The sequence below is a fragment of the Poecilia reticulata genome, chromosome 12, assembly GCF_904066995.2.
Source record: "Poecilia reticulata chromosome 12, P_reticulata-male-v2, whole genome shotgun sequence".
NCBI lineage: Eukaryota > Metazoa > Chordata > Actinopteri > Cyprinodontiformes > Poeciliidae > Poecilia > Poecilia reticulata.
Window position 1 is genome coordinate 12389347 of NC_088841.1, and position 27316 is coordinate 12416662.

Genomic DNA, 27316 nt, shown 5'->3' on the forward strand with positions numbered 1-27316 from the left:
CCTTGACATGGATATCAAGAGAAGCCTTTCAGGAAGGAGGAGAGAAGAATACAGCCATGAAGTGGGGAAGAAAGCCCTCCTTCTCAACCCACCATCTGCCTTACAGTTGGCTGTGTCTTTTCAGCCAGTAAGTCTCTGCGCCACACCGAGCTAATGGGAGATTGCGCAACTCCTTTCATCTAGTCAGCTGGGGCCCCAGCAGACAGCGCCTGAGCAGCTCAGATCCTCCTCTGAACTGAGCTTCAAGGGCAGCCATTTTAGGAGCAGGCTATGTGTGCTTAGGTGTTCACAACATGGACCCGCAGATCTGATCCTCTTCCTGAAAGGCAGGCAGCCTGTCACTGGAGAGCTGCTGACAGAAATCTATCTGCCAGATGTACGGCGGTGTACCCGAGCCGTCTGCCCACACAGCTCAGCAGAAAACATCTCCCACTCTCGCCAGGCTTGCTCTGCTTTAGTCCTTTCATTTCTTGGGAACATTATCTCACACATCAGGAGATTTTCGAAGAAATGCTTGATTTCCCTTCTCAGAGGGAAGGGAAGAATAGGTCAGAGCAGGCAGCATGCACCAAGAAAAGGAAAAAAAAACCACATAAATGGAGAGAGCTACTGCTTTTTGCAGAAGCTGCCAACTAGCCTCCACGAGAGGTCTAGATAGAAATGTGAGGCATGTCTGAACTTTTTTATCCCGGAGCTCTGCAACCCCAAGGAGAAGTAGGAGCAAAAAAAAAAAAAAAGGGGGAGAAGATAGGGAGGAAAAGCAGGGAGGGAGCATGACGGAGCCACCTGGTAGACCTTCACAAGACAAAGCCAGTGGACTGGGCTTCCCAGATTCCAAAGTCTACTGACGTTTGTTAATCACCAACCGGTCTCTCTGCATAAGCAAGCTCTGCCAGCAGTCACACCCTCTACTCAAACTGGCTGACAGCAGCTGCTCGGTCTGAAAGAGGGCCTTTGAATAAGCCAGCATTAAGCTGATTAGTAGTACAGAGGTTTTGTCCTTAACTGTGGGTTAGAGCTACCACCTCATACCCTCCTGGGAGAGAGGAGCCCACAGACACGTTACATTATTATACGTCGGGGCATTCTGGCTGCAGATGAATCATCTGGCAAACAAGACAGGATGTGCATCTTGTCAACCTGTGCTGCCTCAATAATTAATGACCAGCTGATTGAAAATGACAGCCTGGGTTTTAAAAGAAAAAAAAAAAAAAGGGGGGGGGGGGGAACACCAGCTAAAGCAGCAGATAGCGAGAATCGATTTCTGCAGAGATGAGATGACAACATCAGCGAGGAATCAATGCTTTTTTAGTTCAAAGGAAGTTATTAAAGAAACTAAGCGAAAGAAGAAGATGGCCACACGACACTTCAAATTCAGATGGCGGTAGTTTATTCCACGTTCAGATTTACCCAGAAGACCTCGGAGAAAGCTCCCATTGTGTCTGCAGAGGAGCAAGTTGGCTTTGTGCACAAAGAGTAGAAACTGGAGAGCAAAACTGCTGCACTGATCACGATGGCTAAAAGGAGGGTTCACCGGAGCAGATCTGATGCAGTGCTTATTCTGCACACACCACAAGCAGGTAGGATAATGACTTAAAGGACTAAAGCATAAAATTACCAAAGCTTTGAAACATGACCTCCATACTTTCAACGAAAAGCAGCCTCAAGCAGAAAAACCTGGGAGATCATCCTCCAACGTCTCTCAACAGATACATATGAGCTTCCTGAAACAAAGACGACAGAGTCGTGTCAAAACGTCTACTTCAAATTGATGTTTTAAAACTTAGGAAATTTGGGCTTTAACTGACCAAGTGTCAGTCAAACATTGTCAAACTTTTGTTTAGAATGCATTCATACTCCTTGACCCTCATCATTCAACAACACAACCACAAACTTAAATATAACTTAATGAGATCTTATTTGACAAACACAAGATCAAAAAGTCTTTGGGGGCATGTCTCGACCAGCTTTGCCAAACTAGAGACTGACATTTTGTTCATTTGTCCCAGAATATCTAAGAGTGTTCATTTTCTATTCTTTCTACAAACTCTCAGTTGGATTTAGGTGTACTTTGACTGGGCACTTCTAGCACATAAACATGGTGAATCTCAACCACCCACACTCTTAAGTCTTTTGCAGGCCAACATGTTTTCCTCCAGGACTGATTTGTATTTAAATCCACCCATTTTCTTAACAGCTTAGCCTCGTTTCTGCTAAAGAAAACGATCCCCACAACATGATGCTTCCATCACCAAGCTTCACTGCGTGGACGATGTGTTCAGACTGAAATTAAGTGTTAACTTGTAAATCTTCCACTCCTCGTCTCATACTGGAATTAAACAAAAAATAAAATTAGTCTCATGTGAACAAGGCATCTTTTTTCCACTAAACAGCTAGCAGCAAACTACAAACATAACTTCTTGTTGCTTTCTAACCGTTAATGACACTTACACCAGAGCGTTGGATTTCTCTTCCAGAGTTATACGGTTCTCTTGATGGACTCTTTGATCCTAATGCGATATCTAACACACTCCTTGTCAGTTTGGGTTGTTGGCTAATTATTTTTAGGTTAGCACAGCACAATATACTCTACTTTTTTTTTTCCAGAGAGGAGTGTTCCTCCTATTAATGTGTCAACCACTTTATTCCTTGGCCCTCACCGATGTTCACTAACAAACCTCTGAAACCTTCAGAGAACAGCTGGATGCATGCGGATTAAACTACACATCGATGGAGTCATTTCTAATTAGGGTATTCTGAAGGAAGCTATATTTTATTAGAGGGGTTCAGAGCAAAGAGGGGAGGCTAAAAATGTTGAAGGCGTATGAATAGAATATTGATTATTATTTAATATTTACTGGCCAAGAGTCAAGCAAAGCTATTTATCTACCCACCAGTAATATATGCTGAACATCACTCAGACCATCAGTCTAAGAGCACATCCTGGCATCAGCTTCTGACAAAGGTGAGCCTCAAAAAAATAAATAAAAAATTAAACAAAAAGATCGCATGATCCGACTGATGAAAAGTGTGAGATTTTGCGGGTGAGGGTTTGAAGCTCTCCGCTGTGATTATTTTATCATAAATGCATCGCAGCCACCAGAGACGAGGCGTCTGCCGTACAGCCCTACAAGACAAACAGGTTCACGACCGTCAGCTCCTGCATGTTGGCACACCGACTCTCTGTGTAAATAACAACTATTCAGCTCCTGAGATAGGGAGGTTTGCACAGCCATGCCAAAGACGGTGGTCCTATGTTTTCACAGTAACCCCTGCCACAGCATTCCTGCCAGCCCCTCATGGTAATCACTTTACTCGTAGATAAACTATCACATTTTGTTCAAAAACATGTCAGGTTATGGTACTCGGAGCATATGATATGTAGAGCAAGGTTCACAGTGATCTTAGAAATATCTATGCATGAATGAAAGGTGCATTACATCGAAGTGCACTTTTACCTGCTGAGATGTGACAAAGAACTACTGCGGATCAAAATTACTTGAGATTATTCCGTGCTGCTCATGAAAATGTAAAACTACGCTGTAGGGAAATGTCATGTCTCTTAAAGATATTTCAAGATGAACACTAACAGAGCAAACACGTTTGATTTTCACAGAATTAAACCTGTTAATTGAGAGCACACCTCAACTCCTAATTTGCACCTACTGTTTCAACAACATCGCTTCCAGCTCCAAGATGATTTTGGGCCGATCTGCACATAGTCGCCGACTTTAAATGTCAGAAAACTTAAGCTTGTGTTTTTTTAGAAGTAATTCATGATGGATTTGGAGGCATTTCTGATCCTTCTGTCTTGACTCTTTAAGGTTTTACTGTCTTGACTAAGTCTCCAGGTCACACAGATATTTATCAGACTATGCTATGACTTATGTTTGTTGCACTTGAACAATGAATACTTTTGAAGAATTTTTAAACTGCATCTCTTTTTGAGAAGCACATTCAAAACTTTGTCAACCTAAGTTAAAGATTTATAGATTATCAAATGCTGAGTTGCACAGAAGACGATGCTGTTTTGATGAGCTTGTATGTAACACTTTTTTTCTTCCGACTCATCCGTGAAAACCACGCTTCTGCTAGAGATTGAACACAGTGAAAAAACATAGCAAACGCTACCGGCAGGATTCTTATGCCTTGAATTTTAAAGTCACATTTGACCTCCTTGACATAGTGATGCTTCAAAACCGCTAAAATTTTCCGCCATACAATTCTTGAACTAGAAACACTTCAGTGAAATGCTAGGTGCCTGCTGTGTGCCATCAAGCAGCTGTATGTAGTGACAAAAGGAGGTCAAACTCAAGTACAACTATTTGCATAAAAAATAAACAGGATCATGTAAGGTAGTTATGAGTATCTTTTGGGGGGCGGGGGGGCTGAAAGAAATACTATGGTTTGGATACTAAAAGTGATTTAAAATTAAAGTTTTGAAAGACATTTGCAAAAACCTTCAAGAGTTACCATGTCTGTCAATAAAATAAAACTACCAACACATTTTACCAAGCCAAGCAAAACAATTAGCTAATATTGCCTTGTTAGCCTTTCTGTAACTTTACAAAAAGCAGAAGGGCAACTATTAATTTCATATTTGCAGATCTTAGAGAATGACGTTAAACTAGAGTATTTTTCTTTAAAAAGGCTGTGTGTTTTTTGCTGGTTTTAGCTTAAATTACGTCTTAAAATTGTAATTCTATTTAGGTTTTCCACTTTATTCTTTAAGTCATCAATGGCTCGCAAGGATTTCAAAATCAATCAATATTGCACAGATTAAGATTTATTTAAAGTTGCTAGCAACACTTACAAGCCCTGCTTCAAAACTACTGTAAATAAATATTATGAATAATATGTCACTGATCTTGCATTTTATGCGGATACTTCCTCCACTCCACCTGCAAAGATTCCTGTTTCAATTTTAGTAATCTTTTCATTTCCCAATCTGTCATTTTAACTCAAATCTGTTCCTTTTTACTTGGAACAGACTTCAAATATATTTACAGAAAATACAATCCTGCCATTTCTAAAAAATAAAAAATAAATAAAGCTAAATTATAAATTTTGTTTAGTTCTGAATTTCTGACTTTTTGCCTTGTTAAATGTAGAAAGACATCAAGTTGTAGTTTAATTGACAGTCTTGTATAATGATCCTAATAAAACCTGTCACTTGCACAGTATGAAGAACCTTTGCACACTTATTGTATGTGAAGGATCAATTCTTGGTGGTGAAATCAAGCATCTGCTGATGCAAGTGAGGGCCAAGTCAAGCCACAGCAAGAGGTATCTGTTTTGGCACCTTGGCTTTAATCATTCTCTTTCCCAGATACAACTGAGAGACTTTGAAAACAGCATTAAACTGACGTAAGGCCTCAATTTCAAAGTCAAAGTTTGTTTTCAAAGTTTGATTTTCTTCTGTAGGTCATTCTGAACCCGATCATTAGAGGGTTCATAGAAATGGAGAATTCTGATCCTGTCTACGTGTTAACATTCTGTATAAAAATATGCTCACCGAATCACACAACCAGTGCTTAATAATGAAGTCTGACAGGTTGAAGTGGATGAGAAACATTATGGTGGATTTGGTGCTTCACTCTGTGAAATATTGTAATTTTGAAACAGTTAACTTGAAACAAATGAACTTTGCTAAATGTATGACATTCTTTTTTTTTACATTTGGATGTTACATGTTATATGACATTTATTGTATAATATATATATATATATATATATATATATATATATATATATACATATATAATATATATATATATAATATATATATATAAATATATATATACACACATACATATGTTATACATTAAGATGTTATGCATCAAAATCCTCCCATCCTATGTTATTGCATCAAAAAAGTAAATGATCAAAAGAAGAGCCCAGAACAACACAACATGTTAGTCAGGTTATTGACTTGGTCAATAGCCTGAAGAGAGATGGGACCGTAGTCTTAAAGGTTACCATGAGTAACACCCTACATACACCATCAAGGATTAAGTGTGAGCAAGGTCCCCCTGCTCAAGCCAGCACATGTCCAGGGCAGTCTGAAGTTTTCAAATGACCATCTGGATGATCCAGAGGAAGCATGGGAGAAGGTCATGAGGACAGATGAGACAAAAATATCTGGCCTCTGGTCATTGTAAACAGAGGTTTCTGAACCAAACACTGCACATTCAAATCTGTATCTAAATTCTATGCGTCAACAGATCAAAAGTTTCAGAGACCAGACTAAAAAAAAAAAGATTTTGAATTGTCAAAAAGGGACTTAAGAGGAGTAGCCACACTTGTCTTCTTGATTACTTAAAAAAATATATTTTAAAAATGATTGGTGTGAGTGTTTCCAGCAAAGCTGGTGGAAATATTGTTCTGTGTAGTAAAAGATGGCTTATAAAAGGCACCCACGGTCTGGAACTTAAATACATTTTTGTAAACCTCATTTGCCATCCATCACACAATTTAGAGAAACATGAATAAGCAGGATGGTCCAAATGAGGTAACCTATTCTGCTGGTTAAGGTCCTTTGTTATGTATTGAATCTGTAGCTCTGTCTTGTTGAAATACCAAGTCATCAAGTCACAGTCATCTCTCCATAATGAGCCGTGGTTTGATCCCACTGCACAACATGAAGCTCAATAGTTCCAAGGAAAAGGCTCCCCGATCATATTGTTGCTTCTCCAAAAGAATACGTCTGTCATGCCAGTAAGTCTAGAAACCATCATGAATGACCACAATAGTTTTTTTTCATCTGAGAATAAACTGCTCTTCCACCTTTCCAGTTCCCTGATTTGTGGTCACTTGCAAAGTCCAAACAGGCAAATTTGGAACATAGGAAGAAATGTGGCCTTTGAAGATATATATACGGTATATATATTTTTTGTCACTTAAGTTTTTTTCTTGCAGATGCTTACTGGCCTGAAGTGAAAGTCACCAACAGCCTTAATTATAAGCTCTAGCATCTGCTTGTATCCGCTTAGCTAAAGTAACGTTGTTCAATAAAAGAGCAGACTGTAAAAAAAATCAGAACAAATGTTACAAAGACGATTATAATAATAATCAATATACAATATTACTTTTGATTTTCTGCTTCAAACAAAAGTAATTAAACTACATTGTTATAGTGAGTTCTTATAAACGCTGTGTTATTTGCACTCATGTTTATCATACCATGATAATCATGGTCAGTGCAAGCCTGGTCAGGACAAATTCTTCTAGTCAGGAACCAGTAAGTGGAAGGATCCATGACTGGAAACTTAGAGCCAGCAACGACACATTTTGAATTCAAATTAGAACTTACAATCTCACATTCGTCGGTACAAGCCCGGCCTACGGCACCGTAGCAAAACCTGCTGCCGACATACTGGTGCCAGATACCACAGGGCACCTTCAGGTCTTGTGGACTTCGCACCTTGGTGGATCGAAGTTGTTTTGGCAACAACCAAAGGACAGACAGTGTTGTTTGTGTGTATATATGTGTGTGTGTGCGTGTGCGTGTGTGTGTTTTGGGGGAGATCAGACCAGTGTCTTCAAAGTATGTTATGGAGATTGTTTTCTCTCAAACAATCAAGCTGCCCCTGGCTGCTCCGACACCACCCCCACAAACCATTTCTCAGAAGACCCAAACAGAAGGTTATCTTTGTTCATCAACTCGGTTCAATACTTGAAACCACGTAGGATTCAGCCGACAAACATCCACTGGCTGAAAACAGACTCGGTCTGATGAAAAACCAAAACAAGTCAGACAAGGTGACTTCCACAGACGCGGCTTCCTTGAGTTACAGAGTCACCACAGACGTGACCAGAGGGTCAGGACAACTGAGTCACTCCTTCCACATGTGTGGGAAATATCAACACGCTCCTCCTATTGGAGCTCTGACAAGTTTAATAAACATTATGCACTCATAAAAGAATAAGTATTTTCTGTGATTAACATTTAATTACTATCCACAAATAAGTATGATGCGCATACAATATCAAAAAGAGATGATTGTTTGGCTGACAATACAAACTATTTATTGCTTCTTTTTGAAATATGTGTGAATGTGGCTGCGTGTCACGGCAATTACAGTCCCACAAACATAAATGCTGCTTTTGGAAATTATTCCCATTTGTAACACACTTCTTTAGGATACCAGCCACATAAAGATGTGCAAACTGCATCATTAAATAATTGCAGTAATATTATTTTCAAATGTATTGACGTTTTCGTCGAACAAACAGTGGAGAAAATAGTAAAGCAAACAATTCCAACAATACGGACATTTTTAGGACATTTTAACCATTAATTGTAATTTATCAAATCGACAATAAATCTTCTTATTCTTATCATGACAAGAAGATTGTCATCGGCCATCACGATAAATGATCAGCAATAAACAGCATGATAAATACATGACACATTTAGCTTGATCACAAAAACAAATTATTGTTTGGCTGTTTTTAAAATATTTCTTCATCCGACAGTCACTCAAAACTCCTATGAAGTAGGTTTAAAACCACAGCTGGAAAGCTTCCTAAATAACTGCAATTAGATCTTTTAGACACATTTTTGTTTAAAATTCTTGAGAAAAGGAAAATTGTTTGATAGTCGTTTTTCCTCACGCTTTTCTTTTTTTTTTTTTTTTGAGAGAGATGGAGTGAGTAACAGTTACTAGGTGACCAGAAATATGGCCCCTGCCGGTCTGCAGCAGTCAGCTGTGTAAATAAACAACACTTTGCTGACAGTTTGTCACGTTTACTTTAAAGGTGGCGACGCATCAGTGCTGTGGTCAAAGCAGGTAGCTGCTTGATGGCCCAAAACAACATAATTAAATAATTCAACATTGTTAACACTTTAGTTGTTTCCACACATTTACAACATAATTAAATTTTTTATGGTGAACAAACACAGGGAGCTGCAGGCCCTGAGACCACAGCAAAAGGGTAGCCAGGAAGTGTAATTAACATTTGGACTGTCAGCTAACATGCGCCCATCTGCACCTAAATTAACTGCTCTGCACACAACAATCAGTCAGCAGAGATTGTAGGCACAGACACACTCAGACACACACACATTCGCCCTCACAGACTGAGGTTACAGTTAAATTGCACAACTGGGTTTTTGGTGGATCATCTTTACCTGAAGATTTAAAAACAAAAGAAGTGATATCACAGAGCATCAAGCCTGGATGGGGTCTCCAATCTATTAGTAAATAAATTCAACAAAAGAGTGTCTGTATAGCAAAAAGACCAGAGAGATACATATTATTGCATAAATACGATTTAGCGATTAAAGTACTTAGTAGCTACGTCAACATCTCTCCTATGATCGAAAGTAGGATTCATGTTTTGAAGTGGTCCAGGCTGAGTGATAACTTGAATGTTAAGAGAATAGGAGATTAGGGTGATGACTAGCGTGACAATAAGAAGGTCTTCTAACTTCAAAAAACTTGGAACTCACCACCCAAGATAAATCCTGGAAATAGTCTTTGAAAATATGCAATAAGCAGTTTAGCTGTCATAAGAAAAGTTGTATTACTGAAAAAAGTCCATTACTGAGAAGGATGTAGATAATTGTTGTTGGGACATTTTTAATGAATTGTTTTAAAAAAATTTATCCGAAATTACTAATCCTTTCACATTGCTTTATATTTTGAGAGGCGCTCATCCCATTCTTTTCAGAAACTTTTCTTTCTGGTGGATTTTAAGTCTAAATCTGCCAAAGTGTGAATAGTTTTGAGCTGAATTATTTCAATCAAAAACCTTCTTTTTTTTTTTTTTTAATTAAGTCTCAATCTGAATATTTAGCATGCGAACAGTTGAGCTTGGAAACAGCAGTTTAAAACCTTCAGGGGGTTTCTTCAGTATTTAGGTTGATTCAGAAGATTTATATCACTCCATAATCCTGGACTGACTGAATGTTGTTCAGATCCAGATCTGGATGGGCTGGGGGAAGGGACAGGGAAGAGTGCAAGACCATCTGCTGCAGGACTTCTTTTCTTCTTGCTGATGAAGATACGACAACCAATGCGTGGATTTGGAGTCAATATTCTGATGCAGAACTGATTGGGATTCGATAAGCAATTATTTTGTGATGGAGGATAATTCAACAGTTGAAGAAAATGCCTAATGAGTATTCATAAAAACACGTTTATGAAACTGGCTTGCAAAGTCTTGACTTTTTAGGTACTGACAAAATAATTAAATACTTTGCCAAACTGTCCTACTCAACACGGTATCTATAACATATATAGATATCCTGTTTGTGAAATCCTGACAAGAATATCTGCCATATTACAACAGCATTACAGCTCTTGTGAGATAAAGACCAGATAGATGGATGCTGACCTCATTCCTCTCTGCCGGAGCAGAGCCCTTTCCAAAAAAATGTGATCACATGGTGCGGCTCATTTGCGGAAGTCTGAATACAGAGAGATGAAACATCAATCCCACCTGCCCGATCAATGAGAGGGGGCACGTTTCAGAAGGGATGCGAGGAATCAATAATGCTCACTATGAACATTTTGTCAGAACATTCATCAGACGGCTCCTCAAATGAAATAAAAACGATGGGAAGGGTATGAAATTTTTAAACACCAAAAGTAATTCCGTTAAATGGGGTCATTTTTGAATGGTAAAAAAAAAAAAAAAAAAGCATATTAGGAAGGATAATTAATAAGTGTAGGCAAAACTTTGTGAAACAGTAAATCGACTATAAATTTGAGGCCCTGACCAGAGCAGACCAACCAGCTCTGGAGAGTCCAAAGTGTCCTTACATCATGGCACAGACAAAATTATCCAAAAATAAAAACCGGCCACCTCAAGCAATAATCTGGAGATAGACACTTCTCTCAAAGCTTATGGCATTCTAGAAAGTAGGTCAACCTCTGCCCAACATAGAGCATTTGACTAGAAACAGTCATCAATTACTTCCACATCAAAAACGCAGGTCCATCATGAAGCAAAATCACCATTTGTGAAATCAGATCTGGCACACGCTTCCTCCTATGAGTCAAAAGTGCAGCTAAACTAATGAAATTCATCTTTGCTCAAGTCAGAGAACCAACAGATTTTTTTTTTCCAACTTTTCTCTTTTTTTGATGCAGCAATTAATTTAATAGAACCAGTCTGTTTTTGTTGCTATGGCATTGCTTTGCATTGAGGTGTTACTTTGTTAACTTTGTGGATATGTTTCGGCAGTTAGTCACTTAAAATAAACATGGCATTAACATTTTCCAAAAAGTCACACAATTACAATTAAAAGAATAGAATAGCTTTCAAATATGCCAAGATTGCCTGCGTAGGTTACAAATTAGGACAGAATTGTAAACGTCAATTCAGCTCCATCAATTTGTATTGGAAGCTTTGAAAACTTGTTTGACCTGCCACAAAAAAATGCATAATTTCCTCTACTTTATTAAAATACTGCCCAAAACAACCCAAAACTTAAGTCTTAAGCATATTTTTTTAAATAGTAATAATAGCAGGAGGTCAAAGATCAACTCGTTTTCCAAAGACTTGATCATCACGCTACTTGGCTAATTTTGAGAATTGTTAAATTCAGGTTGAATTTGAAAATAACGTCATAAATCAAAGCACTCACAAAATATAACATATCAAATATCAAAGCACAAAATGTAGCATTCACCGTCACTAAAGGGACATCAGCTTGTTCCTTGGTTAGAAAGTTTGTGCTCCCATGCCAAGTCAGTTGATTTTTGGTATTTAAGATGCTGGAAAACAAAACTATTCAGCTGATTTAAAAAAAGGTTCCACTCCTCCTGAGATAAATACACTATGGACTTAAGTAGTTGTTATTATGTGTAGGAACAATTATGTGCTCTTTCACATATTACAAATTCATCAAATATTACAACAGACAGCTGCATCTGTGGAAATCTCTAGCAGCTCCTAAACTCTCACAATCTAGGTGCAGGACATTACCATCAAGCCACAACTTTTTCTTGGCCTTCTTGTTTTGATTCTCTATACAAACGTCAGGAACTTTAATCTCTTCCAACTCAGCAGCTGCGCTCTCCATGTCCCAGTGCTCCACATTTACAAATTAAGATTTCTACCTTGATTTCATCAGGCCACAAGTTCTGCTTCCTAGCTTGGGAATTAGCCAGATGCTTGGAGAAATTAACATTAAAATAGACCTCGTGGCCAGAAGACTTCTTTTATGTTGTTGCCTTGAGGAAAGCTCAGAAGTATGCAGAGCACATAAAACTCAAGCTAAGTGCAAGCTGCAGACAGATTCAACCATACAGACCTTCAGTTATTTTTAGCATTGCTGTGGGCCTCTTGGTAGTTTTTTTCCCCCCTTCTTCTTCAAAGCTTCCGCTTAATAGGACCATCCATCATAGAGAGATGACCTCAAGTAGACATGGCCTCCGTTCTGTCATTCTGTTCTTTTGTCACCATGTTTGTGGAATACTTACGAGGCTTTGATTGATTTTTTCAAATTTTTCAAAATGTGTTATTTTGCTCTCTCCTATCCAAGGTCACGTTGTGTATTTATAGTGACATCAAGTTCTTTTGACAAGGTTCTCGTGAACATTCAGAAGTTCTGCTCTATAGACTCCAGTCCGCCTTAGAGGAGCCATAAATACATGTGCAGAGCCTTTCAGACACTGCAGTCCAGCAAGATTTGCTGATCTGTCTCCTGCCTGACCTTCACTTGTGTCACATTCAGAGCAAGTAAGAGAGAAAAACAGCTCATGTTAGCAGGATAGGGGTCGCTTACTTAAATATTCCGGCTAGAGACGAAAGACGTTCTTATCAGCACAGTTTGCAGCTTTATTAACACTTTTAAAAGAATCAATGCAGACAAAAAAATATATAAAAATCTCGCTGTCGGTTCAGTTAATGCATAACAGCCTGAACACATGCCACCTCTGTAATGGAGGACAACTAGCAGAGCCATTTTGGTCTTTGAACCTCAAAGCATCCGGCTGACTGAGGGCTCCAAGCCAGTCCTGAGATCAAAAACAGAAGGAAGGTGGAAGGGAGGAGGGAGAAAGCTGTGCCTCAAACATCGATTCCTGGTTGGAGTCATACGGCCATCATCCCAGAAACATCTGGATCATCTATACTGCAGTCAAAGAGTTCTTGCGTTCGGGGCTCCTACACAATTTCCATTTGAAACTTCAATTTCCCCCCCCATGTTTTAGATAATAGAATGTAAAAAATATATATCTTAAAAAGGATTGTATGGTAGTCAAGTTTTATTTGTTTGGCAAATCATGACACAACACAGCTTAAATTGGCTGCTGATATGGCAGTTTTGTAAAGGGCCGTTTCACTGCTTTTTTGGGGATTTCTGAATTGACTGGTTTCGCAATCTATAACACTTAAACTTACTCAGTTATCCTACATCCATTAATCTTAAACAAGGATTTAAAAATTGCTACTGATGGTAGCTTTTTTTGTGTGTGTTAATGAAGGCATTTTTACTGAAAGGAAAACATTATCTGGTACTAATTTTCCTCACTGGAAGGAGTTTTTGAAATGATTAGAGTCCTTCAAAAGATTAAACCTCTGACAAAACCAAAGCTGTGTCAGTCGTAGTCAGTCTAGTGACAAATGTTTCAATTATCAAATTATTCATATTAAATAGGATGGAAGCTTTGCAGTATTGGTCCATAGGCTGCGTCACAGACACCATTCCCTATTAGCTGCAACCCAAACAACCACAGTGATCAATCAAAATAAGTCAGTTATTTTACTCACTGACCAGGCTAACAACAATTAGCAGCAGCAGCCAATAGCAATGCATGTCTCTGCATTTCATACTCAAAAAAAAAAAAGAATAAAACTGTACTATATGTTAAAACAAGACTCAGCGAGAAACAAATTACTAGAAATGCAAATAAATCGTTTATTAGTGCGGATATTAAAGTCGTAAACACACGGCTGCCATATTAGATTTTTGAGGATGAGGATGGGGATAGAGGGTGGCCTCCACCTCTCCCATATGGAATCTCTGCTTAATGTGAATTTTTTACTTCTCCCTAACTTTAAACTTGGGACATTTTCACCTCTGAATAAAAATAGACTGCACATTTAAACTGCCAAGAGTTTATTCACGTCTATAGTGAGAACGGCAGCGTATGGAAGAAGACCAGGTCCTGCAGGTGAACTATTTAAAGATGTCTTGACAATATGGCTGTGGTTTAATTAGTGTAACAATAGTGTTTAGCGTCATAAAAAAACAGCACAACTGCCCTACAGATGCTTTACAACACAGTTGCCTTACAACTCACTTTGTTATTGTGGTAGTTTTATTGTCAAAAATAGCAGGTGTTTTGCAAAACAGACCCAGTTTTAAGAACTACAGGTCCTGTTTAATCCAGGATTTATGCTGTAAAGCTGCGAAATGACATATTCTTTTAATGACTGTTCCTTCATTTTTAGGCTCTCAGTCAATAAAGTTAAAAGGTTAAAGACCAGATCTGATGATGCAATTTAAAGATAAATGTAACAAATATTTTTTAAAGAAATCTGTACCTTTTAGAAAATGTGTTAATGAATCAAGGATAGAAACCAAAACTTTATCCCATACTCAATTTCCTTCTTCTGCACCAATCGTGACATTAAAAATATTAAAAGCACACCATGTATTGAGGTTCACCAGATAAGACACACCTCGTGTGTTGAGCTCTTTATCTGTGGCAGATGGTTACCTGGCATCGCACATGCAGTGAGATCAGTGAACTTGCTCTTTTTTTTCTGTCCTTCATTACAACACAAGACATTTTCTCTTCCCAATATTTCCAGCTCTCTTTTTCCACATTTCTGTCAAAAGCTGCATTGGGGGAAAGAAAGAAAAAAAAAAGAGAGAGAAAGGGAGAAAGAAGCCGGCCATCATGGAACAAGTAACCTTGCTCCAAGGGTAGCCTTTGTGCTCAGCAAAGGGCTCTGAATGTTCCTTCTGAAAAGAGCGACGACTGCAGCACACAGCACTTGGTGACAACGTTTGGCCTCTTTTTGCTTAGACGATAATGACCGGGCAGATTACGAAGAAGCAGGCATTTAAGGGCCATCTTCTGCGCTGTTACCGTCTTCAGGTTGTCATGGTGAATACTATCAAGGAAAATACAGTCAGAACACGATCTTTTACATCTGCTTTCGGATGTGATTCTCAGAGATATTTACGTGACCTTCAGGGCCGACATGTTCAGAAAACATCAAGCTGGAGAATCCCAGAGTGAGAGCCTCCCGGGTGCGAAGGTTAGGTAACAAAGACCCTGACGCACCCCTTTATTCTTTTTTGGTACGACACCAAAAGTAAAAATAAATAACATAGATTGAACCTTTTCAATTGCACCAAGTGAAAATAGCTCCCAACACAAATCAAGACTAAATGAGGAAGCAAGTCTACTGAGCAGTAACCTGAAAGTCTTCTGCTCAGCCTTCTCTTAGCATAGTCACCTCACTTGGCTGCTCTCGCGTCTCTCCCTCTCGAGGCTGACAGAATTATCTTCTGCATCAGAGCCGAGGCTGGGCCAACGCTCCACACAGAGGACTCCATTTCGCACAGCCAGACCCCGCAGCGGCCGAGGAGACACAGCCAATCGCGCCGGAGTATTAGTGGCACGGCCGGCCAGCCATTTTGTGCTCCTCAAGGTCTTTGACCGTCCTGCTCGAGCTGAGTGGAGGAGCTGCTCGCCTCTGCTATCCTGTTACACAGATGGAAGTGTTTAGCTTTAAGAGCGCAGACCTGAGCAAGCAGCTTCCCCTCCTGCCGGTTCCTTCTGCAGGCTGTCATGACCGAGACGCAGAAAGCAGAAGTGAGATGTGTGGTTTTGATCTCAGCAAACCATGAGAGAAGCTAAAGACAGCATCCAAAGTCTGGTTAGCTTGCTTTTAAAAAACCTACAGCGATCCTGTCATTGAAAAAAACATTAAGATGATGCATGGAAGCTTGTGTAAATGAGATGTTTGCGTTATCAAATAAAATCAGAGAGAGGGGGGGGGGGAAGCATTTATAGTATGAGGGATGGATCTCAGGGCAAACCCTTTGCAACATCATTAAATATTCCAAAAATGATTAAGTGCACAATTTAATTAATAGCTCCAGGCATGATTATTTTTACTATTTTGCAGTGGAAGGTAGGTAGATATTTTTAGTTTTCTCAAGAGCTTTCTTAACTTAAAGTTTAAAAAAATAAATAATTCTGAGAAATTAAAACTTCATACACAAGTAGGCTAAAGGGTAAAAAAAGAAAAAAAAAACCCAGCAAGCAAGTCCAACCAGACCATATCCACTGTTGGACGGGAGAGCTGAGTCAGAGCTCCTGAAATGAAGCTCATCAGCTCGAGCATGGGCTAAACAAACATGCCCAAGGAGACAAGGACAGACCTTACAGAGAAACCAGGAAGTGCTTTTCCACAAGGACAATTAGTCCAGGAAACCTAACATTCTTCGCAGCCTTGGAAAGCGGCTTCTCCAAGGAAATGGCTTCCTCACACAAATCAATCTGCTGCCATCTCCAAGTCTCTGCGTTGTTTCAGAAATAAACTCCAGCGACAGCGTACGAAATGCCACCATGATGCAGCATCTCGCAAAAGTATTAATAACCCCTGAACTATTTGGCATTTTTTCACGCTCAAACTTCTGTGTGCATCTCTGAGATGCACCACATTTAAGTAAAGCAAAAGAGTGAAGTGCCAGAAAAACGTGTGCATGTATTCAACCCTTTTAATCTGATCCCCATGAATGAAATCCTCTGCAGCCAATCAGCTTCTGAAGTCTAACTAACTTTTAAACAGAGTCCACCTGTGTGTAATTTCATCTCAGTTTAAATACAGCTGTTCTCTGAAGGCCTCAGAGGCAGGATAGAAAACATCAGTGAACAAAAAGCATCATGAAGACCGAAGAACACAGCAGATGGGTTGGTCAGGAATATAGCTGAGAAGTCGTTTAAAAATTATGAGTTAGGATCATCTCATGGAGCGCGGTTTGATCAGTCATCCAAAAATGTTAACAGCATGACACGACAGCAAAAACCTACCAGGACATGACTGACAATTAGAGAAGAAACGTCAAGACCCCCATTAATAACTCCACAGGAGCTACGGGATGTCACATCTCAGGAGGGAGAATCCACTGACAATATTTTGTCCACCAATCTGCATTTAACTGACCTTGCCTTCATGGAAGAGCAGCAAGAAGAAAGTCATTATTGAAAGAGACCGATGAGAAGTATTCAGATGACTCAGCACTTATCTAGAAGAAGGCGCTCTGGTCAGAGGAAACAACATTTCTATTTCCTTGCCTACTTGCAAACTCTGACTCTAAATGTACAACTCTCGCTATGAAACACGGTGTCGGCAGCTTCATTGTGTGGGAATGATTTTCTTCAGCAGACACAAGGATGTTGTTCCGATTTGATATGAAGACGGATCAAGGTAAATCTGGATCGACACATGTAAAAATTGAAGCTCTCGATCCAATCTGACAGAGCTTGAGCTGTTTTGCGATAATCAAGGAGTGCTCATTTCAGTCCCACGAAAGTCTTGCAGCTATAAGTGTAACAAAAAGGTTTCATGAAGCACTCACCAAGGAGGCTTAGGGCTAAAGTTCAAGGGGTATGAATAATTGTGCAAAGAACCTTTCATTATCTCAAAGGTTCCAAACATTAAGGCCATTTTATTTCAAATATGTCTCTACTGATTTAAAGTAAAAGGCATGTCCAACTCTGCATTTCTTCCCCAGAAACAAATCACCAGGAAAAAAAAAAAAAAAAGAAGCTGCAGGATGCACTGAAGGGTTTCTTGTGAGTTGCACTCAGTGGACAACTGCCAGAAAACACTGCAATGCTGACTTCCTTGTAAGCCTGACATGGCAGTTACTTCAGTTACAGGAGGTGGGTGAGGTTACAAGCTCATCAGGACGGAGCATTTCAGAGCAACCACCCAGAGGACAAGGGAAACAGTTAAACTCCCCCACAAAAAACATAACCAAATAGCTCAAACTAAAAACTCAGAGCAGATTACCATCAGAATGCAGTAAAAACATTCAAAGTTTATTGAAGATGAGAGGAGGTGAGCTTGTTCTTCTGCTTCTCTAGCTCTACCAAACTGACCTCTTGAGGCAACTCAACAAGTTTGAGAAGGGAAAGACGAGAGACGCATCAATATTAACCTACCACAGGGACCTCCTTTCTGAGTTTCTAAATATTTAATCGTGGATGGACAGCTCTGTTGTCTCAGAGGCTGAGCCAGTGTGGATCTCTCTCTACAAGACCAGTCCTGTTCCTGCTCAATGAAGGCCTTGTCCAGAGGCACCACACTGCCTAAGGAACGGGCGTCTCCAAAGAAGCCTGAGGGTTTTTTTCCCCCCCCCCTCTTTCCTCCCTCCACCACAGGCAGCTCGAGGCTGACAGAGTAGGTTTACTGTGTCCTACTGCAGAAGGACATTAAATCATGATGAATTTGGAAACCGTAGGACTCCTCGTTCGTCTCACAAGACACGCCGTCACATCTGTAGTCATTTCAGATCAGCATTTCCAAAAAAAATTTTTTTTTTAAATCTACTCCTTAGGTACATATATGTTGAGGAAACAACCTCCCTGAGATACAAACACTTTTTTTTTCTCTTCCAGGAGGGGAAGCTCGGTGAAACTGTGATCTTCAGATGGAAAGCAAAGAGGAGGAACCAGTTCTGCAGCAGTGTAAAGTGGCAACTGGCAACAGAAACTGGAATGACACCTCTACTTAGCCACTTCCTTGTTCCACCTAAAACCCAGACATGATGGTGCACTTAGGTCTTTTAAGCAGGTCAAAAGTTACACGGCAGAAAGATCACACTGCAAATCATATCGCAGCTTGGACACCATCTCAAATGAGTTTTGAGGCTTCAGAGTCTCAAAATTAACAACGCAGGAGACAAAAGAGGAACAAAATTTGGCTGCAGTGTTTATCTGGACAGTGCTTTGGTTGGTATAGTGGAATAGCGAGCAGGGCCGGGCCGCATCTCATGTGCCATGTATCACGTCAAGAAAGCGCTCACTGGAGCATTTCAATTTGCTTTTGTGCGTCTCTCCTGGCCTCCTTCACTGCCCCAGGTAGAGAAGAATGGAGGAGTGCATCATGCGGTGTGAGTAAGTGAATGAGTGAGGTCAGGACAACGGGGAGGAGGAGGGGAGACGTTGTGTACGTGTGAGAAAGAGAGGAGGAGGTAAAGAGCAGAAAGATGGAGAAACAGGGGTGACTGATGAGCTTCATGACCACTTCCTTCCAGCATTAGAGGTCTCTGGGGCCGTTTGATCCTCCGCTGTACCAGTTAAAAATGATTTTCACTACACCTCACAAACGCAACGGCTTGAGCAATTTTTTTGGCCTCTGCTTCGTCACCTCAGTGCTGAATTTTGATGTCAATTTATATTGGGACAATAGATCGCAGATTTGGACAATCGTTCATAAATGTTAGTTGTGAGTCGCTGTGAAGAGGCACTCAGCTCCTTCACTTGAGGCAAATGGCTCCTGCAAGGTCTTTAAGTGATATACAAAATTGAATAGGAAGCCCAAAATTGTTGAACTTTTTTTTTTTTTTCATTCATTGCTTCTCCATCATTTATTTATTTTTTGTTGATAAATGAGCCGCGTTCTTTTGTTGCTCTAGCAAAGGAGTTCGGGTGGTAATATGCTGCGAAACTACTGAAAAAAACTACTGAATAGAGACGCAGCAAGCTGGTCGCTTTCACATCGGACATCAGAAGGTCAAACGATTTTAAAATATGAAAAAATTCTATTCCAACAATATTCTTGAGATGCAACAAAACCAAGAGCTTCGGTACAATCTATCTTCCAACTCTTACAGTTCTGACAATTTAAAAGAAAAATAAATTAAAAAGAAATCAAAATTACACGTCAGATTTATTTTAAAAGTTAAGGAGGAAGACTGATATGCATCTTTATTTAGTTATTAAAGAAACAATAAGCAGGATTGAAAATAAATTCCCTAGATACCCAAAGTTATGCAATTATAATCAAGGTGTTCTTATGTTATCCACAACCAGCTCCAGCATAAGAAACATTTATATTTAGAAAATTTGGCTTGTGAAAAGAGATGTTAAAGGCTGGAAATACACATTATCAGTAGCATTTTCTATATAAAATGTATTCTGTGCACATAATAGGTAACCCATTGGTGTAGCACTAGCATCAGAGTTCAGAAACACCTATTTCACTTAAAGTTAGTAAGTTGTATTTAACTTTCTAAAGTTATAGAATAAATAAAACTTGCAGTATTACTTAAGGGAAAATGATTTTGGGTTAATGTAGGCCTCAAATGTAAATCACAATTATTTATTAAAAAAAAAAAAACGTTCTTATCTAACAAGTTTAAATCTAATTTGATGAAATGTAAAAAAAAAAAACCTACAATAAAAAAAAGAAAGAAAGTATAAAATATTTGTCTCTAAAAAAAATTCAGAGCTTAGGTAGGACTGTAGAAAATTAATCTGCTGGAGTTGCATGCAGAGAAAATATAGAAAGAAACAAAACGAGAAGGGTTTGCTCTTAAGGAGGGAGCCATTAAAGGTTCACCAGGGGACGTACTTCTATGTTTTCCCCCTTAGTCTGTATTTATCTTTTATTTCATTGTATGTAAAACACCTCGTCACTAACTTTAATTATGTTGATTACTTATTGTGACCACAGTGCCCAATCAGTGTCGTAATCTCTAATCACCATCATCGCTCTGGTCTCAAGTTTTAAACCAGATCCTTTTAATGCATGATTCTAATCCTGGTTTGGATGAGAGTTCAAAGGTCTTCAAAAGTCCTGTTACTTTTTATATAGAGCTTTAAGATTATTGTCCTATTTGTTGAATGAGAACATTTCTATATTTATTCTGAATCTAATATTGTAAGAAGAAAGTTGTTGTTTTTTTTTGGGATGTGCAAAATTATAAAGTTAAGAACATTAAATGAGTATAACTTTGGCTTAAGGTGTGAATAATGATTTTTGAAACAAACTGGGTGAAAAGTGAAAGCAAAGTTTAAATATGAACATTAAGAGGCTTTAATTAGATTACCAAATTTAAAAAAAAAGGATCAGTTTATTGGCAATTATTAGCTTTATGGTCTTTCCGCTTCAGTTTTTGATTATCAGATTATTGATTCATCGACTGACATTTAGAACAAAAGTGTGCTTCCTATTCTTAATATGAAATGCGTGGCGAGATGTTCGTCTATTATGCTACAAAACCAACACAGCCAGAAAACAGACTTCAGGAGTCTGAAAGACTCTGCAACCCAAAGGTGGAATCCTATCAATCAACTGTTTGCGGAGAAAAAAATAAATAAAATAACAGATAAGGAATGTGTTGCAGACTTGTGAAAGTTGAAGCTTGAGCTGGAAGTGCAAACAGAGCACGAGTTATCTGTGTGGACGCTGGAGCTTCCTCCACCAAAAGACCTTAATCACCCCTTGAGCATGCAATCCCCAAGCTCATTTGCAGCAACTTCTAGCAGACTAGATCCGCCGCAGCCAGCCTGTCTTGCCAGACGAATGTGTCTACCACAGCAGATTCTCGCCTGCTCGTCCTCTATCGGCTCCTCCTCGAGAACTTGTCTGCCCTACCGAGGTGGGGAGAGAAGGAGCGTGGCCACCATTTTGATTGCTCTTCCCAGCCCCAGCCTTGTCGCAGCACACCGTGTCAAGCTCACAGGCTTCTTGTCAGCAAGATTTCACACAGTGGCTAGGAAAGCTGCAGAACACACACACACACACACACACACATTCACGCACACTCCTTTCAATCTCCAGGCAGGCTGGACACCTTCAGTCCATTATGCACACAAAGTCACCTAAGGCTGAGCAGATAATACAGAGCATGTTCATGCATGACACCTAATCTCTAAATGGCTCAAAAACCACATCAATACGAGTAATTATGTAATAACATGAACATGTGCAGCCCAGATCTCCACTCCCTCGAGTCCGAGCTATCATAAGTTGTAACGATCTGCTTTTATTTTAATGAAAACCACTAAAGAGTGCCGGATGGGGCAGCCTGGAAACGGATCCAAAACAAAGCAAGAATCATCATTAGAATTTCCTACAAGAAACCGCCTGCAACAGCCGTTGCTTCACTCACGCGCGCGCACACACACACACACACACACACACACACACACACGCACGCACGCACGCACGCACGCACATGCACACACACAGAGAGAAACAGAAGAGCGTGCATACGTGCGTGTTGATACAGCTCTGTTGATCATTAACTACGTGCAAGACCAAAAAAAACAAAAAACGGCATTGTTCTGCTTTTAAAATTCTGTCGTATCCCCATGTCCACCTGTAGCTAGAGTCACGGTTCCGAAAATGTACAAGCAGCGCTGGTGCAGGTTGGGCTGCTCTCAGTGGTATTAAAAAGTAGCTTTGGCTAGAGTAATGTGCTAGATAATTAAAAACAAAAGATTTGAGATATAATGCCAACAGCCAAAAAGATGAGCTGTCCAAGCATATTGATTGTTGCCTCATCAAAACATCATAAAACAAGAGTAGAGGAAGAAATATGAAGACCTCCTTGTACAAACTTAATAGGAACATATAGTAGGTCCAGTTAATGCTAAACTATGAACTGGTGCCTAGAAATGACGACAAACTTCACCTAATGTGTTCCAGTTAAATAAGAAAACTGTAGATATTCAAATTAATATGATCAGTGACCAAATGAACTACTATTAGCAATATACGCCTACAATGTACATGCTTTACACAATAATGACATATTTATCGCAGGAGACTGCATCATATCAGGTGATTGATGTTTAAAATCAACCATTTTGACTGCAGCTACCACTCAGTTTTATATCCAAGGCAACCATTTTGGATTTTGAGGTCCAACTTTCTAAGCAGAATTTCGACTTCTGGGAATCTTTGTGCTATATTTTTCAAACCCAAAACTTGGAAAAGTTGAATTTTGAGTAAAGGTTTAATGCTTATTTAAACAGCATCCTTCGAAAAACTGTGCCAAAGCGCACAAATAATACCCAATAATAAAAGGTGTGACTGTATTGTGGTACCTGGACAGTTTCCTGCTGTAGCAGTTTTTAGAAAAAGTTTGAGATCCACTGTGTTAGGGAATTTTCTAAATGTTTTTTTTTTTTTTTTTTTTTTTTTTTTGCTGAAGATCTTCCAATGTTATACCAGGCAAGTTTGTTTCCACAGCCTGGTATAAGATTCTCGCATTATAATAACTGAGAAAAATGATCAAGCATCAAAGTATATTTGTATTTGTGAGTGTAATTTTTAAGTGAAAGCATGTAATAACTTAATTGCTTTTACTTTCAAAGTCAAATTCAATAAAAATCTAGCTTTATTTTTAAAGCACTTCAAAACATCATACAGGACTGAAGTGCCACTGATATTAAAAGACGGAAAGAGCAACAGTTAATCCTACCAACAAAATAGTGCACCGACTATTCAATTATACATATCCAGTACATTTGGCTTATGTTATTCAGATAAACAATAATTATATAATTTTTAATTAAAAGCAGTAATTGAGCTGCTTTCAAATTTGCTGTCCAGCTCTGTACTCATAACAGGCTATTAGAAGCTAACATTAGCCGATTGGTCAGGCAATCTGTTGCAGTAGCCAAAACAGCCAGTTTAACAGACACTTAGTGTTGTCACTAAGAGTATTTCACTTTTTTACTTAACAGTTTCCAATATCTCTGCATCCAAAATAATTACTAACGGAAAAAATTTGTATTTGCTATAAATAAAGAAAAGTGTAGATCTTAACCAGTTTTCTTCTTTCTCCAATTTGTTCCCTCAAATTGACATTTTGTCTCTCCCCGTTTTATTTGCTAAGCCATAAACAAAGTATGCACTTTAACCATTGCAATACTTTTGCCGTGGAATATTAATAGATTATAATTATAAATTTTAAAATGTGCAACAAGTGCAAATAGTAGTTTGCTAGATACTACTACAATAAAATCATTTCTCTGGGGGAATAAATATTCACTTTAAAAGCAAAGGGGTGAAATGACCAGCACCCAGGAAATGCCGTAGTCCTCTTTCAGCCAGCTGACTAGCAGTGTGCAGGTCATTGAGGTGATATGCTACGCCATGCTCCAAAATTCCATTCACTCCAGCAATTTCTCTTAGGCATCATTAAAATGAGTGCAGAGAAACAATACTATATAACATTTAAGTAGTTTTGAAACATTAACTTTTTAAAACCCTGGTAGATCTTCAAACCGGTGACCCGACCGAGACTATCTGTACGCATGTAAGCGAAAGCAAGAATCTCATGGGAGTTAACACCTTGAAAGCACCACCACTTTTAAACTTCTCCTGCTTCCCTTTCAGCAAGCTAAAACTTCAGATCTGAAAACGCAGCAGAAGAAGGAGGAGGAAGAAGAAAAGGTGGATGAGCTCATTCTGAGCACAACCTTTGTTCTGCCTGCCTGTCTGACTCCAGGGGCTCTCCTTGGAGACTCATCTTTCCTTCCTCCATTTTATGGTGAAGCCCTACTTTGTGTGACATACCTGACTTGAGACCAGTGACAAGCAAAACAGCACCTCCAAGCAGTCAAGCTGGTAACACTGAAGCAATAAGCACCCAAGAAATAAAAAAAGCTTAGAACATAATATAGGTAGAACCAAACTGTGGGTTATCTTAGAGATATCTAACTCCAACGCTGTGGAGAACGGAGTCCAAAAATCGCTAGCTGATAAGGTTTCTTTCTCTAGAAGCTGGGAGGAGGCGGAGGAGGAGGAGGGGGGTAGGAAAGCACTGGACATGGCTTTCATGGTGAGTGAGTGAGTGTGTGAGTGTGTGTGTGTGTGTGTGGCTGGACCAGCGGCTATGGCAGCTTCTCTGTGTCGCTAATGGAGTCTGGGAGAGGAGATCAACCCAGAGCAATGGCTCCTCCATGAAGCTACCGCGCAGGCACCAGAGAGAGAGAGAGAGAGGGGGGCCACCGACTAATTCCCCTGACCAGACATGCCGGCGGAATAACAAAACACTCCGCTCCGGTGCTGCCGAAACACGCAGGCGAGCCTCTTTGCACCACCACCACCACCACCAACGCTGCCGCCGCGTCCATTTCCTTGTGTCACTTTGACAACAAACCGAAAGGCGACATAAGCGAGGAAGCAGCGGCTTGGGAAGCGAGAAGACCCACTTGACTTTTTGGGCTGCCTAGTGACTAAAAAAAAAAATCTCGCCCCGACTTCCTCGTCTGGACCCTGGACTAAAACCGAGCGAGCACGCAGCTCTTTCCAGGTCATTCACGAGGCGCTCTCCAAATTATATCCCATGATCTACCACACCGACGTTCTCTTGGACCTTGAAAGCCCAGCAGCAATCTTGACGAAACTGGACGCACAATCACAAGAAGGGGGAGATTAAAACCAAAAAAACTCACTGGTACAATCTTCTCCTCGAGCGATCCTCCCGAAAGTTGTCCTCGTATTTCATGCGTGCGCCCGGTCGGTCTAATGGATGATCGCCATCTTTCCTGCTTCTCCTTCGCTGCAGCTGCAGATGACCTGAGATCCGTCTGTCTCTGAATAATGAGCAACCACACAGACAAGGAAGACAATCTGCAAAGCAGGCTACACAAAGAAGTTTGGGAGACTAGCAAGCACCAGAGGGTGCACAAGAGTTTACGATGAGACGAGGAGAGAGCATCAGCAGGATGGACAATGTCTATGCCCGAGAAGCTCATCCTTCATCTAGACTGAAGTCAGATGATCTGCAAAGCCTTATCAGCGGCTCAGAGCACCAGCAGATACACGCGGCCACCGTGAATTTTATATAGGCTGGCAATACTATGTGCGCAACGTCATGAGGTTATCTGCAGTTCACCTTGGTGATGCTGCAGCTTCACACCATACATAAAAATATAGATATTTACACAAATACATAGATAAAATAAATATATATATTTATTTTTTATTTTTTTTAAAGCGTATTTAGTAAGACAGAAAAAGACCGTTTCCGCTGTTTGTAAACACAACCACATTTACCACAAAGGGTTTTTCTAAATAATTAACATAAATCTCATATTTTTGTTTCTTATTTTATGCCCCTTGCTCCTTTCACAAAAAAAAAAAAAAAACATGGCTGATGTGCTCCTGCGGGCTACTGCTGTGACCAGCTAACAAAAGGAGCCCAGCACAAAAGGTGCGGGGGTCCTACTCAGATGTATGTCAGTAGTAAAAGGATGGGGTTGGATGCCTGAGGGGGGGCGGAGGGAGCTGAGCTCCAAGAAGCAGAGAGGGCAGGCATGCATATATGGGTGGGTGGGTGGTTAGTGAGGAGAAGCAACCTACCTGCCTTGCATGATTGAGCAACTAGAGTGTAATATATCACCTGAGAGCCTTTTTTTTAGTGAAGAGGTATAGGTGAATATTACTATATTTGCTGTGTTTCAGCAAAGTCACACAAGTCACATTTTAATGCAGTTGCATAGAAGAATTTAGAAAAGAAATATCTGACACACCACTCAAAATGGGAAAGACAAGAGAACTGGAATCTGAGAACCTCTCTTTTATTTAATTTAAGGGTTTTGGGCAACAACAAAAAAAAGCCTCATTGTGCAGTTTATATACAGTATGCTTTTGTAAAACTTGTCTAATATAATAACTATTTCATCTTCTCTTATGAAGATAGTTATGCTATTCTACATTATAGTGTTAAGGTTCAACATTTGAATGCAATGAATCATCAACAAATATATTAAATATCTACAATGTTCCAACCTTTTAAGTATCAGAGATCATCCTTATTGTGTCATGTCTATTTTTTATAGTTTTCAGTTAAATTTAAGTTAAATTTATTTGACAAAATGACCTAGATTTTAAAGGTTTAATGAACAATTATGGTGCCATGTCATTTTATTTATTTTTTCCCTTATACCAGATGAAGATCATTAAAACAACGAAAGAAAGAAATAGTCAAAAATCAAATGTGATACTTCTTGATAAACAATTTTTAAGTGTTTGAGAGCATTCAAGAGATAAAAATAAATGTACAGACTTATTTAGAGTTAATAGAGATGAGTCGAGATAAATTTATTGTAGTACAAATATGACATATCCATGTCTATATAGAGGATTGAGAAAGGTGTATTTTTACTTTTATTTGAGCAAATCCACACAGATTTAACAGATAGTACAATTGTTGTTTTTGTCCAAACAAACCACAAATTGTGAAAATTCAAGATTAGCTATGTAAACTTAACCTTTAATAATAACTGATGTCAATGGGCTCACGATCTGATTAGCAACCAACAGGAACAGTTTTAACTGCACAGAGTGAAACTGCTGTTCACCTGAT

General features: G+C 39.4%; 1 protein-coding gene across 3 annotated transcripts in view; it reads right to left on the reverse strand.

Moving 5' to 3' along the window:
- The window catches only part of znf462 (zinc finger protein 462), a 52920-nt gene extending 27100 nt beyond the window's left edge, over nt 1–25820 (reverse strand). Inside the window, exon 1 of one of the 3 annotated variants that reach the window (XM_008424432.3) lies at nt 25401–25820. The gene's annotated coding sequence lies outside the window, so the exon portion shown is untranslated. Of the gene's footprint in view, nt 1–15426; nt 15926–24519; nt 24787–25400 lie in introns of those variants that run through there. The other 2 variants (XM_008424435.3, XM_008424433.3) reach the window with 2 other exon arrangements.
- Between the last annotated feature and the right edge of the window lie 1496 nt (nt 25821–27316).